Source organism: Diorhabda carinulata, chromosome 4, assembly GCF_026250575.1.
Source record: "Diorhabda carinulata isolate Delta chromosome 4, icDioCari1.1, whole genome shotgun sequence".
Taxonomy (NCBI): Eukaryota; Metazoa; Arthropoda; class Insecta; order Coleoptera; family Chrysomelidae; genus Diorhabda; species Diorhabda carinulata.
Window position 1 is genome coordinate 23,566,177 of NC_079463.1, and position 12,960 is coordinate 23,579,136.

At 33.1% G+C, this 12,960-nt stretch overlaps 1 protein-coding gene and 1 long non-coding RNA gene across 3 annotated transcripts in view; both read left to right on the forward strand.

The window, feature by feature from the left end:
* Positions 1–12,960, forward strand: part of LOC130892635 (protein argonaute-2-like) — a 310,219-nt gene that overhangs the window by 185,163 nt on the left and 112,096 nt on the right. The gene's annotated exons all lie outside the window — the stretch shown is intronic.
* Positions 1–12,960, forward strand: part of LOC130892637 (uncharacterized) — a 77,738-nt gene that overhangs the window by 32,584 nt on the left and 32,194 nt on the right. The window contains exon 2 of the long non-coding RNA XR_009059070.1: positions 1–12,960. This exon is cut by the window's right edge and continues 32,194 nt beyond it. This is a non-coding gene — a long non-coding RNA (uncharacterized LOC130892637).

Here is a 12,960-nt window from a genome sequence, read left to right on the forward strand (position 1 = left end):
GTGTTTCTCCGGTCTTCGAAAAATGTTTCGTAATAGAATTCAAACGATGCTTTCCAATGATACTGAACTGTGTAATCATTCGATAAAGCATGCAAGTATGAGAATTATGACGTATAGAACTCGTTTTCCAAAAAAAATGGAGTCTGCCGCTTTTGATATTAGTACCCTCAAATGTATGTGGAGCACTCAGGTAGTAAAATTCTTACGTTTCAAGAAATAAATTACTTAAAAGCATATATTGTTGTTAACATGAAAAATACACCAACATTTTACACACAGAAACAGTTAAAGTTAATATGGTTGATTCTTGTACGCGGCTGGACTTAATCATTTTGATAGAATTGCTAATTATTTTCCTCTTCACTGTGAATTTGAACTATTACGATATACCAATGAAAAAATCCCCCCATACGTGTGTTGTACGCGTGAATAAAATCACGAGCGCTTTGTGTTTTTGCCTCGCCTGCCTTTTGTCAAACAAACGCCTGAAACACATTAACAATGTTTGTTGTAGGTGGCTTTGCCACGGGCTATCTCGATACTCAACAACGTATAACTTATTTTCAATTGTTCATCAAAGTTACTATGATTAAAATATTTTTTCTACTTCGGGGATATACTATGAAAAGAGAATGGATCGGGCATGTCTTAGGAACGTCCCTTCTTTGAAGTATTTACTATTTTAGAAAACTGTTAATATTTGTTTTTAAATGTTGAAGGTCAGTGACTGGTATTTGTAGAAAAAGATAGTTATCATTTTCCACAATATACAAATATCAAATATGAATGTTTATTTAGAAAATTACAGAAATAATTATAATTAATATTAATATAATTAATATTAATATTGATTATTTGCAAAATATCAGTGAGTAATGTCAATGACAAGTAACATTAGGAATCAGTCTACTTACTTAGTTTTAACTATAGTTTCTAATAATATTAATTATAATTATTGTGATAATAGTGAGATGTTAACTCTGGAAAAAGTCAAAAATATCAACTTGCGACCTCATGAAATTTTAATCTTCTATTTTGCTGTAGACTTCGTCCTTGACGTCTCGATTTAGACTATATCTTGGTAATTATACTTCACAGTGTATACTGTTATTTTAAAAGTGGTTGAAATTAGCCATGAATTTCTAGATTTTGGAGTTTTTTAATATAATTTCGTGCTTCGGATGCAGCTTGATTGGAACTACTTGCGATACTGTAATTTCTTACTTAACAGTTTTCTCAGTGTACCGTATCCCGTTTATAATTATATTTGAACTTTGCAGGTGGTTAGATCATTATTAAGAATTGGGTAAATCCTAAAATGAGTCTTAGGAGTGTGGATTAAATGTTAAGTACAAGTATTTAAACTATTAAGAGTATCAAGTTGCTGGTTACGCAAACTAGTGATTTGGAAAATTCAATTGTTATTGTTGATGATGATGTTAATCATTCATTAAAAGTATATTCTGAGAATATATTCCAAATAACCATTTTCAAATTTTCATTTCATATATAGCAAAGAGCTCGGTATTGGGAAGGTCTAGCTCGGATTAGGTTATAGTTTGAATTAGCTCTAATAAGACATTTTCCTCTTCTTACGTTAGGACTAGGTGCTGTATTTTCATCAAGGGTTTGGCAGGAGTAGTTGGGATGCTGAGAACCATCTTTCATACCACCTTATAGGTGATCGTCCACTGTTGTGTCTGGTTTCTTTTCCTTTGCAATTTTTGCTAACCGTTCATTTGACATTCTGTCAACATGGTCTCTCCATTATCTTTTGCGGCTCCTTGCCCATCTTACTACATCCTGAATATCGCACATGTCCCTTATTTCTTCATTTTTCTTCCGATCGAGTAACGTACGTCATGTTATTTATCTCAGAGTCCGCATTTCTGTTGTTCTTAGGAGCCGTTTAGTGGTTGTGTTCTCCGCTTTAGTTTCTATTGCATATGTCATGACCGGCCTTACGTAAGTTTTATATATTCTAATTTTACATTTTGTGCTCATGTATTTATTTGGCCAAATTAAATTTCTAAGGTATCCTGATATTAATTATTAATTAATATCGTTGTTTGTGCTTTTACTTCTTTCTTTAGATTTCTATCGCTTGTTATGTTTGTCTCTAGATATTTGAAGGACATCCTTGTTCTACACTCTGATCGTAGATCGCTAGTTTACATCTTCTCTGTTCTTTAGATATTATCAGAGATTTTGTTTTTTTATGGATATTTGCATGTTGTACGTGTTCGCTATTTGTTGGAATTTATATAGGAGCTTCTGTAGGTTATCTTCGTCTTCCGAGATAATTACTGCATCATCAGCATAGCATATTATTTTTATCTCTTTGCCTCCCATTCGGTATCCTCTTCCGGCTTGCTTTACTTCGTTGATGATTTCGTCCATTATAATATTGAACAGGATTGGGCTAGGCTCTCCCCTTGTCTGCTACCAGTTGCCACAGGTATTTTATTGCCTAATTTGTTTGCCGTTCTCACAAAGGTATAATTATCGGTGTTAAGTTTTTCGATAACTCTTATTATATTGGGGTGAACGTTCCTTTTTTTTTTAGTAGAGTTATAACATCAGTTAAGCGTATCCTATCAAACGCTTGGGTGAGATCAATGAAGTACATAAAGGCTGCCTTATTAAACTTTATGACTTTTTCAGTTATTTGGTGCATTATAAATACAGCATCTATAGCAGATCTGTTGTTTCTGAAACCTAATAAGACATCAATAGCAGTAATATGTGATTCTGATAATTCTTGGGGTTTCTAGATATTTATTATATTATATATTAATTCCAAACCTGTGCCAACTTGTTCTAAATTTCAGGGGCTGGAATTTTTTTCACATATTTTCAAATTTCCTATTAAGTTGCCCATAAAACCGGTGTGTGCTAATGAACCGATAGAGTACGCTAGAGTTAATTCTCCCCATCCGCGCCAGCGATTTTCCTTTCCCTGGTCTTAATATTGATTGAAGAGTTTGAGGAGTATGTGCGTGAGGTGTATCGATCATATAGGTAAAAAAAAAAGATATATGGAAAATTATGATTGCTTACAGGCTAACAATGATGCTAAAGTGCATTCCGGATAACTACTATCATCAATCTTCTCTTCGTTTTAAACTTTCTGGATGAACTTCAGTCGATTTTCCAAAGGTTGTTTTATTTTATTATATTCTAATATTTTAAATTAACACCAAAGTTTTTCAAAGGCCTCTTTTTTTGTTCGTAACTTATGAATACTTTTTCTAAGAAATTAAATTTGATTTTCACTTACTTATTGTTTCTTCTCAACATTTTTGCATAAACTTTGTTTCTCAAAAATTCTCTGTAATGGACAAACGTTAAATAACTAAGGGCCACTAGCCTCCTGACTGCGCCAATCAAAAGTTACTGACACAAAAATCACTTTTTAAAAAGATACTTCATTTGAACAGCAAAACGACACTATATACAAAAATAAATGCAACTATAAACTAAATAATATGAAATTCAGCAAGATCTTCAGTTTAATAAAATATTTGTTGAATTGTGGATCAGCAACTTATATTTTCAACTTATATTTTATGAACGCTTGAAGAAGACGGCACTCCTCTAAATGCAAATTTGTGAAAACTCTTGTCAATAAAATCTGGGGCGATTGCTGTCATTTTCTTGTGGATATTTTCCTTAAGCTGACTGATGTCCCTCGGATTGTTCATGTAGACTTTATTTTTGAGGTATCAAGTCAGGACTACGTGGGAGCCAAGCGATATCACCTCTTTTGAAAATTAGTCTCACAGTCGCCATAGAGTCATTTGATGTATGACAGGTCGCTCCGTCTTTTTGGCACCAAGATTTCGTATTCACTATTCTTGATATCGCAAGTTCTGGAGTCAAATATCTCTCTAACATCGCAACATAGCGGTCGGTGTTAAAGGTGAAGTTTCGTCCTCGTGAATCTTCAAAGAAGAAAGGGCCAATAATTCCTTTGCTTGAGATTGCTGACCATACCGTTACTTTCGGACTATGTAGTGATTTTGATGTTTCATTTTTAGATTATTTCAGTCCAATAACGACAATTTTGTCGGTTTACGAACACATTTAAATGAAAATGAGCCTTATCTGAAAACAGGAAGTTGTCAAAAGTGGAAAATCGACTAAGCATTTCTTCGGCCAATGCCAACCTTGCTCCAAAGTCGATATCTTTTAATTCCTGTGTTATCTGGAACTTATGAGTATGCAGTTCAAGATCCAGCTTCAAAATTCGCTGAAAACTTCGCTTCCGATTGGACACATGCGGATTTTCTCATACTGACTCCTTCATCCTATCAATATTGTCTGTGGTCTTTTTGCTGGTGGTTTAAACATGAAACTGGTTTCTTCAAAACCTTTAACCCATATTTTAATTGAATTTGCACTTGAAACTTCATTAATTAATCATTTTGAAGAATCTTTTCTAAATGCGAATCGAAAATATCGGTGCCAGTTAGATTAATGTCTAAAATATGATTCACCTCATTTGATTTGTTTATTTCTTCTGCATGATAGCTGTTCTGAATACACTGTTCACACCAACACTAACAATTACACTGTTTGATGTGCGTTTCGATAACCAATTTATCGTCTTCAGAGACTGAAGGTAAACATTTGACCTTTGTTATTTATCAAAGAATTGAAATACATTTCGTTTTATATAACAATTATTGTCATAGATAATTATTATCATGAATGATAAAATCGAATCAAGTATACCTTATAATCGGAATTGAAACATAACTAATTAGAAAAGTACTTTACATTTATAGCTTCACAACGGTTAGAAATAGATATAGGGAACGCAAAAAATAAAATACTTCAAGAACAGCAAAACGTATGTACATAAAACTCTGCTCAAACTTGAACTAATTTCACTACTAAAATTGAAAGATGTGATCAAAGACAAGTCGTTTCATGTAAGAAATGTTATGTTGAAATTATTGAATTATTTTATGGACATTCTAAAAGACTGGAAATGATTTTAGATCGATGCCTTAATTGATACTCATATTGCAATAAGAAAAAAAAAACAATAATGTTTTCCCACTCGAAACTTTATGTGACTCACCCTGTTTATAGTAAATTTGATACGATAAATCATAATAAACCGAATAAAATGGAAGTTTATAATTAACAACTCATTCTTATATCTTCTTATTACAGTACTGAGAGAGAATATATATTATAATTATGATCTTTGGGGTTCCATTGATATTTTCCTGGAAAAATGAGATTTTCTTTGCATAAAATAGGTCCTGCCGAGATATTCTGATTCCTGTCATGTTCATTGGACTACATGTTACATATTGTTGGAAATGGTGTTGTTCGGATATCTTTATAACGTTCTATAAACATTACATCTGGAGCAGGATACATTTTTTTTTTCAAAATCTTATTTCCCCTACTTTCTATTGTTTACGAACTCTCCACTTCGAATAGATATAAACTCTAAAATAAATTACGGTGCTCAACAGCATAATATATATTTTGCATAGTCCTTGTATAAGTCACTCATTCAAGCGCAACAGGTTAATAGCTGGCAAATGCGACAGTCACATGTCAATAATATGTGATAGTAAAGTCACACGTGCGGCAGTTGTCCGTTTTCCACCATTGTTTATTTGTCTGTGATTTATTTTCGAAGATATATCGAGATTAGCCATGGCAGGACAGGCATACTACGATATTAAACGCGCACAATCTCCCAACAATGAGACTCTTTTCTTCGATCAAACGAGGCATTGGCATATCGTGATCAAAATCGATGTAAACGATGATAAGTGCATTCAGAGTCGCTGGTAAAAACTTTTCAGATGAGGGGAATAATTAATTTGGGTAATGATAAAAATATCATTTCCCTTTAGTACAGAATCTCATTGAATTTGTTTTATAAAGTTCATTTTTAGATATCCGAAACATGTTTAGTTTTCTTGGCGGGTTTTCTTCACTTCCTTATAAAGTCTCTACTAGCTTTTATTTACCGAATAAACAAAAATTCGGTTTCTTCACCTTCTCATAAATCAAACCTCCGAATAAACCGAGTTATTTGCCAAATAACATATTAGATAATTACAACTGTCAATTAAAGAGTTTAGTAGAAACTATTATACATCAAAAGTGGTTTGTTTGTTTATTTTTGTTTGTTTTGAAAATACTCGTCATACAAATAATTAAATATTTAATATGGATGCTTTCCAAGAAGATTTGTTTGATGAGGAAATACAGCAAATTCCAGAAGAACCAGCTTATTCCGTTCGTCATAAAATTGATCATTACAATATTTGGTCCGATGATGAAATTTTTTCTAAACTAAAATTCTCAGACCATCACAACTATCGACTACTTCAACATTAACCTTAACAAAACACGTGCAAATATAATTAACACCTCAAGCGACTGATATGTTTTATAAGCCGTTGGGGGCAAAAGCCAACCGAAGCGCATTCTTTTAGTGTTGTTCGGCGCCTTTGCCGCTTAGTATTTGTTATGACTTGGAGAAGTTCACGTCGTTTACCTTTCTTGCCAGTGATTGCAGCTTAGGATTTGTACTGATTCTCTATATTGACGTGATTTGGATTCTGTATTGTGTTCAGAATGGAAAGAGCAGAAGAAGATCAAAAAATTATGGGAAGATGTTTTGTCAGCTAGTGAAGACGATTTTTCGCCCGATGTAAGTGAATATAAACCATCGGATAGTGAATTATCTAGTTCAGCAGAGGATCCCGAAAGCCTAACGAAAAAATTGGATTTTTCGTTTCACCGAAAGTTGCAGTTCAAACAGTGAGTGTTCCAAGTACTTCAGCAAAGCGTGTAGTTTTTCCAGAAGTATCCAGTCCCGTTTCTAATTCTCAATCACTCCCACAGCCAACTGACACTGACAATGTAGATGATAATATAGAAAAAGTTATAAGAAAAAATTTTAACTACACTGAAGAAAACGCAGACGAAGGATAAGTTCCGACAAATATTATTTGGTCTCCTGTTACAGGAGAAAACTTTTAGACCGTAAAAAGTTTGATATTTGATTTCTTTGTGGAACACACTAATTTATATCCTGAACAACAAAAGCTTCTTCAAGCGGCAAAATCAGAGCTCGTATTCATTAGTGGAAGAAAACCAGTCGTGAGGAAATGGGTGTATTCTTCTAATGGGTTTGGTACAAATACCTTCTATAATCTCTTATTGGTCGACTAAGAAGATTTAAACTAATTACCTAACAACTATCATGCGAAGAAATTGCTTTCAGCTGTTATTGAAGACATGGCATTTTACAAATAACCAAAATGTTCCTAAAGGTGACAGATTGTACAAAATAACACCACTCATGACAAAGCTTCTAGAATGCTTTCTAACCCCAATTATTCCAGGCGAATTTATATGTACAGAAGAAACCTTATTGGCTTTCAAGACAGGTTCAATTTCAAGCAATATATTTCCAACAAGCGCCGTAAATTTGGCTATGTTTGAAAAATGGCTTCTTTTATGATCTTTCCATTTACTGCGGAAGAAAGAAATCCAAATCAAGAACAAACTGTGTCTTCTAACGTCATCTTGAAATTAATCTTGAACTTACTAAATCAAGGTGATAATTACTATACATAAGTAGAATTAGCCAAGGCATTACTCCAAACAAAAACCTACTTATTGTGTACTGTAAGAGGTAACAGAAAGAACAACTCAAAAATTGTTACCTAGAAAAATGTAAAACGAGAAGAACGCATTGCAAAATACAAAACTTGTTCCCGAGATGATTGCCTTGAAGAAAATATCAGGAGAAACACCAAAACCAAAAAGTGTTATTGAGTACAATAAACATAAGACTTATATTGATTTGTCCGACCAAAAAAAAAATTCTACAATTCATCATTGTGCCGCGTACCGAAAATTAACTATATTAAATATAGTCGATTGTTGGATCGGCATTAGTTAATGTCTTCGTCTCATATCAGCAAGTTACTCAAAACAAAATGTCCATTACCAAATTTCGAGAATATGTTATCAAGGGTCTTATCGAATGTGAAGAAATCCCCCAGTATGAAAAAGATCACGTGCCTGGTCACATCCTGGAAGACTGCGAGAAGAAAAAATCATCTAGCGGATGTTATGCTGAAATTTCAGTAGCATCTGGTCGTCAAGTCGCAAAAAATAGAACACCAATCACTAAATTTCTGAATATACTGAATATACTGTTTATACCACCACTACACCAACACTAACAATTACACTGTCCGACGTGCGTTTCGATAACCAAGTTATCGTCTTCAGAGGCTGAAGGTAAACTGTTTATCTTTAGTCTCTGAAGACGATAACTTGGTTATTGAAACGCACGTCGGACAGTGTAATTGTTAGTGTTGATGTAGTGGTGGTTTAAACAGTCTGTTAAGTGTGAATATCGCCAACGGTTTCAGAAATTCCAGCTTAATTACTAAATTTCGCTGTAATATATGCCAAAAAAACTTGTGTTCCAAATGTTCCTTTGATTTTCATGTTGCATTCATTCCAAATAATTGTGCTTTCAAAAATTAATTATGGATCTATTATTTTTCCATTTAAAAATATGTGACAACATCTAATTCCAAAACCAAGTATACCCTCATATTGTCCAAAATATACTCAATAACATCCCAAATCACTTGCACTGAAGTCGCATCAATGCTATTCGGCGCGACCAGAAGTATTTTTTGATATGTCGGATAACATCGATCCCCCATGGCCGTATTGAATTTAATTTTGTTAGCAAAATGGGGGATAAGGTGGATCCCATGGCAGTTTACGTGTTAAGCATAGATCATTGTCAAAAACACAGATCATAGGAAATCGTCCATAGAAGAATCGCTTATTTCTTTCCTTGTTCAATAGTGTTACCAACACCAGATTATTTGTTGAGTACATAATGAAGTGACAAATTAGTTACTTTGTAGTATGAAGTAACATTTATTTGACAATTAAAAGTTCCTACTAAATTTATGTGGCTAATAATTATTAAGCATTTTATTAGAACGTGAATTTTTATTTAAAAATAATAACAAAATGATAATTTTTTTAGTGAAAAGAATGTAATTTTCCTATTTTCAAGACAATTGTGATAGATGGCGTTACTTATGCATTTTGCATGAAAGCTTGATTAGAAAGTACCTAAGAAAGTGCGTTATCAAGGGCTTGGTGTCCGGTCACATATTTAAGAAATTATTATTTCTAACAAGATAACATTCTATGAATTTGAGTATCTTTTGTGTCGAAAAATTAATGTTTGTTTTAATTTTTGAGTAAATATCTCCTCCCCCCTTATTCGATGAGTTATTGATATTTGCTTGAAAGTAAGAGGCTCTTACTCTTATAATGAGAAATTTTTGAGTTGAATATAATATTATAGTACTTGAACCCACTTCAAACTACTTACTAGTCGAGTACAAACTTTCAACAGACCGTTTTTTAAGTAAAAAGTATGGTTCGTTAGGAGAACCACCACCTTATCTGAATGTCTTCAGCTTTTTATTTATAACGATTGGTCATTATCCATTTAATCACATCGGGGAATTCAAGCATTTGAGTTTGAAAATATTCTATAATTAACAATTGTTTCAAAATTGATCTGACCGGGAAAGTGAAAAGTGGTTTTTGGTGGTAGTCTATAATTTAGATTCAACAACTAATTACTAACAGAAACAACAGAAAAAGAAGCCTTCATCTTGGTGATAAGGTTATTGTAGTATCGGCAATAAATTATTTTACAGGATCTTGTTCTCTTTTAGGGTTCGAGAATCGTTGCTCTATCATATAGTACGATAAGCTTTGACTCCTTTATCATGCAATTTTATATATAAATCCCATATTAAAATTCCCATTGCGGTCACCGCTGCCACAAAACATGCACAGATAAGTAAATTGGCATTGCAGCCTTTCGTTCCTTTTGTTATATAGGGATAACGATGAACACAGTTAATTCATTAATGCGTGAAGAATTTTCATTGCCGTGATCGGATTAACCATGCATCTATCGATCCGATCAATCTGATAGAAGCGATTCGAGTGTGTGAAGTTTTAAATTTTATTCCTGACAAAAGTGTTTTTCATTATATCGTTAATAGAACTTGGGTCGAATATAAATATTTAAAGTTTCATATTCTAGTTAGGACTTTACTTTTTAAAACTTTTAGCGAAACGTTAAGAAAACTGCTGTACTGTAGTCTATATTTTTTCAATGACATATACAGAGTGTTTAAAAAAAAGGTGATCCCGTTTTTAGGATAGATAGAAAACTGAAAAATATTCGTAGCGTCACCCGTATTCAAGCTAAAGGGCGTTGAATAAACTTGACTTATTGAATTTTAGCTATGGAATTTTCAAAAATTACCAGAAATGGTAGCTTCGAGAAGGGTTAGTAAGATTTTGGGATATTTTGTTATCATCATCGTTATCTATTAACCTGACTTCAAAAAGCTTACAGAGAAATTTTTCAAAATTAATGATATACGAGGTCTGGCTATTGAATAATGAGACTGGTTACGAAAAAGGGTTTTATTATGAAATTATTCTACATTAGAATGCTCCCCTTCAATATACTCTCCTCCCCTCACCCCACACCTTTCCATACGTTTTTTCTATTGATTGAAGCAGTGCTGGAATTCTTCTTTGGTGAAGAGCTCTGACGTTGTTTGCTTTACCTTTTCCATCGACCCACATTTGGTTCCACTCAAAGCAGATTTTATCTTCGGAAACAAAAAAAATCGCACAGTGCCAAATATGGTGAGTATGGCGAGTTTTCGAGCACTGGAGTGCGCTTATTATCCAAATACTGCTTCACAGATAGCGCATTATGAGCAGGTGCGTTATCTTGGTGCATAATCGGAACGCTTTTTACGAATTCGTTTTCGTAGTGTTGCCAAAACTGACAAATAGTAAGTCTGGTTGACAGTCTGACCCATTAATACCGTTAATGTTGAAAAAACGATCAATATTGCCTCTAGGTCTCGTTATTTAATAACCAAACCTCGTATAACAATCAGTTTTTTTCCCAGTATAACAAATTATGATATACCACGCACAAAATGTACACCATCTCCCCTTGTGTCCTTACTTAATTACACAGTTGCAACCCCTTTTTCAGATACAAATCACTTATCAAAAATTGATGCTATTAATGACATGTTAAGGCTTTGATTACTTTAAAAAATGTATCATTTCCATGTCTGATATCGTGCAAGTTACTATTTAACAAATTATTATAAATAAGTTATGACGTATTTTTTTATTTTCAAATGGAATAATTATATATTGTATCCATACTAGTTATCGGTTAATAGAATTATTGATGTATTAGATTTTCAATTCAATATTGGGTGATTAATTAGAGTGATAAAGCCCAGTGCTTATTTCGTCCTTTGACATAAAAATTTGAAGATTTGAGGGATTATAGCCATAATTAGTCTCCAAATTTTTTATATTATTCACAATCTTACATAATCTTCCAGAATGCTGTGCCATATCAAAGTGGAATTTTTAATGTATAGTAACTTTCATATCATGTCGAAAAATCATAAATTTGTTCTTTATAAGATATTTTAATCGAGTACAGACTTCAAATTAAAATGATAAACCCTGAAACTTCTAAGTGATGGAAGTCATGTCCGTGTTATTCAATGATTCCAGATGGAATTATTCTACATAGGGTATAGTATAACAAGGTGAGATGGGTTCTTACGTTGGTTCGGTTATTTTTTCCCCTGTATGTTCCAGTTTGCCTATATTATATAGCGTAAGAACAGTCCCTCTCCTAAAAAGATTAGATTCATTGCATAGAATAGGAAAATTAAGATCAATGAATATGTATCACAATAATTCCTATCTCTTAAAAATTACTTCAAAGTGGAAGACGAAACCTTCACCCTTAGACGACAAAGTATGTTTAGCTCCCATAAGGTACACTATTGATGTGAGTTCACAAGTCATTACCAGCACTGATAGAAGTTAATGTTTGCAACAACATCAGGTAACGAATTAATGTGGTATCACTTTTTATCTCGAAATTTTAATGATGATATATACCTGGATTTTATACACATCACTAATTCAAGGTATAAGAGGATTTGAATCATTCGAACATTTTTCGAAACGATGGATTGGTACATATGCAGAAGCTTCAATTAATTGGCCTCTTCGGCTCAGTTTGGTCATATCTCAAGAGAGAGGGAAAATCGGAGTTAACGCTCTTAAAGTAGCGGCCACCTACTCCGAATCTCTGTAGTAAATTTTTGAGATTTGCAGACGTTGTTTGTTCGTGTACTTCACCATAATGAAAAGGTCATGTCTACTTAATAATCTGACAGTGACAGTTCGATGTTAAGTGAAAAGGTATGATCACAAACCAAATTCAAAATTGTCAAGTCCCTATTAGAAAACCCATACTATAGAGGTATTTCACCAAGAACTGAAAGATAGGATTTGACATCACTTTAGTGACCTCATAGATGATCTCCAACCGTTTATAATATTATTGGATCCATTAGGATAGGATGGTTTTGTATATTCGTGAAAACGAAGGACGTTTTGGCCACTTACTTTAATTAAATTTAATTATATCTCATTAGTCTTCATTTTGATATTCTTTATAATTTTCAAATCAAAGTATGCCGAAAACGGTATCTTTTTGGTGTAAAACTGAATGTCAAACCACATCAAAGTTAGTTGTAAGCAACTTTGAACTTTAATTACCTAATATTAGTTGTCTTAATCCATCCAATAATTTAAAAATAGTTTATCAATTATTATAAAATGTTTTTCGTTATTTAAAGATAAATAATCGCTTCACCTCACATATATAGACCACGATCATATCCTTTTGGTATTAAACGGTCGAACGAAGGGTGGTGATCGACGTTATTGTACAAGAACACTAACATTACGGCGTTATTACCAACTAAGTAATAGCCTCTCTAGTTA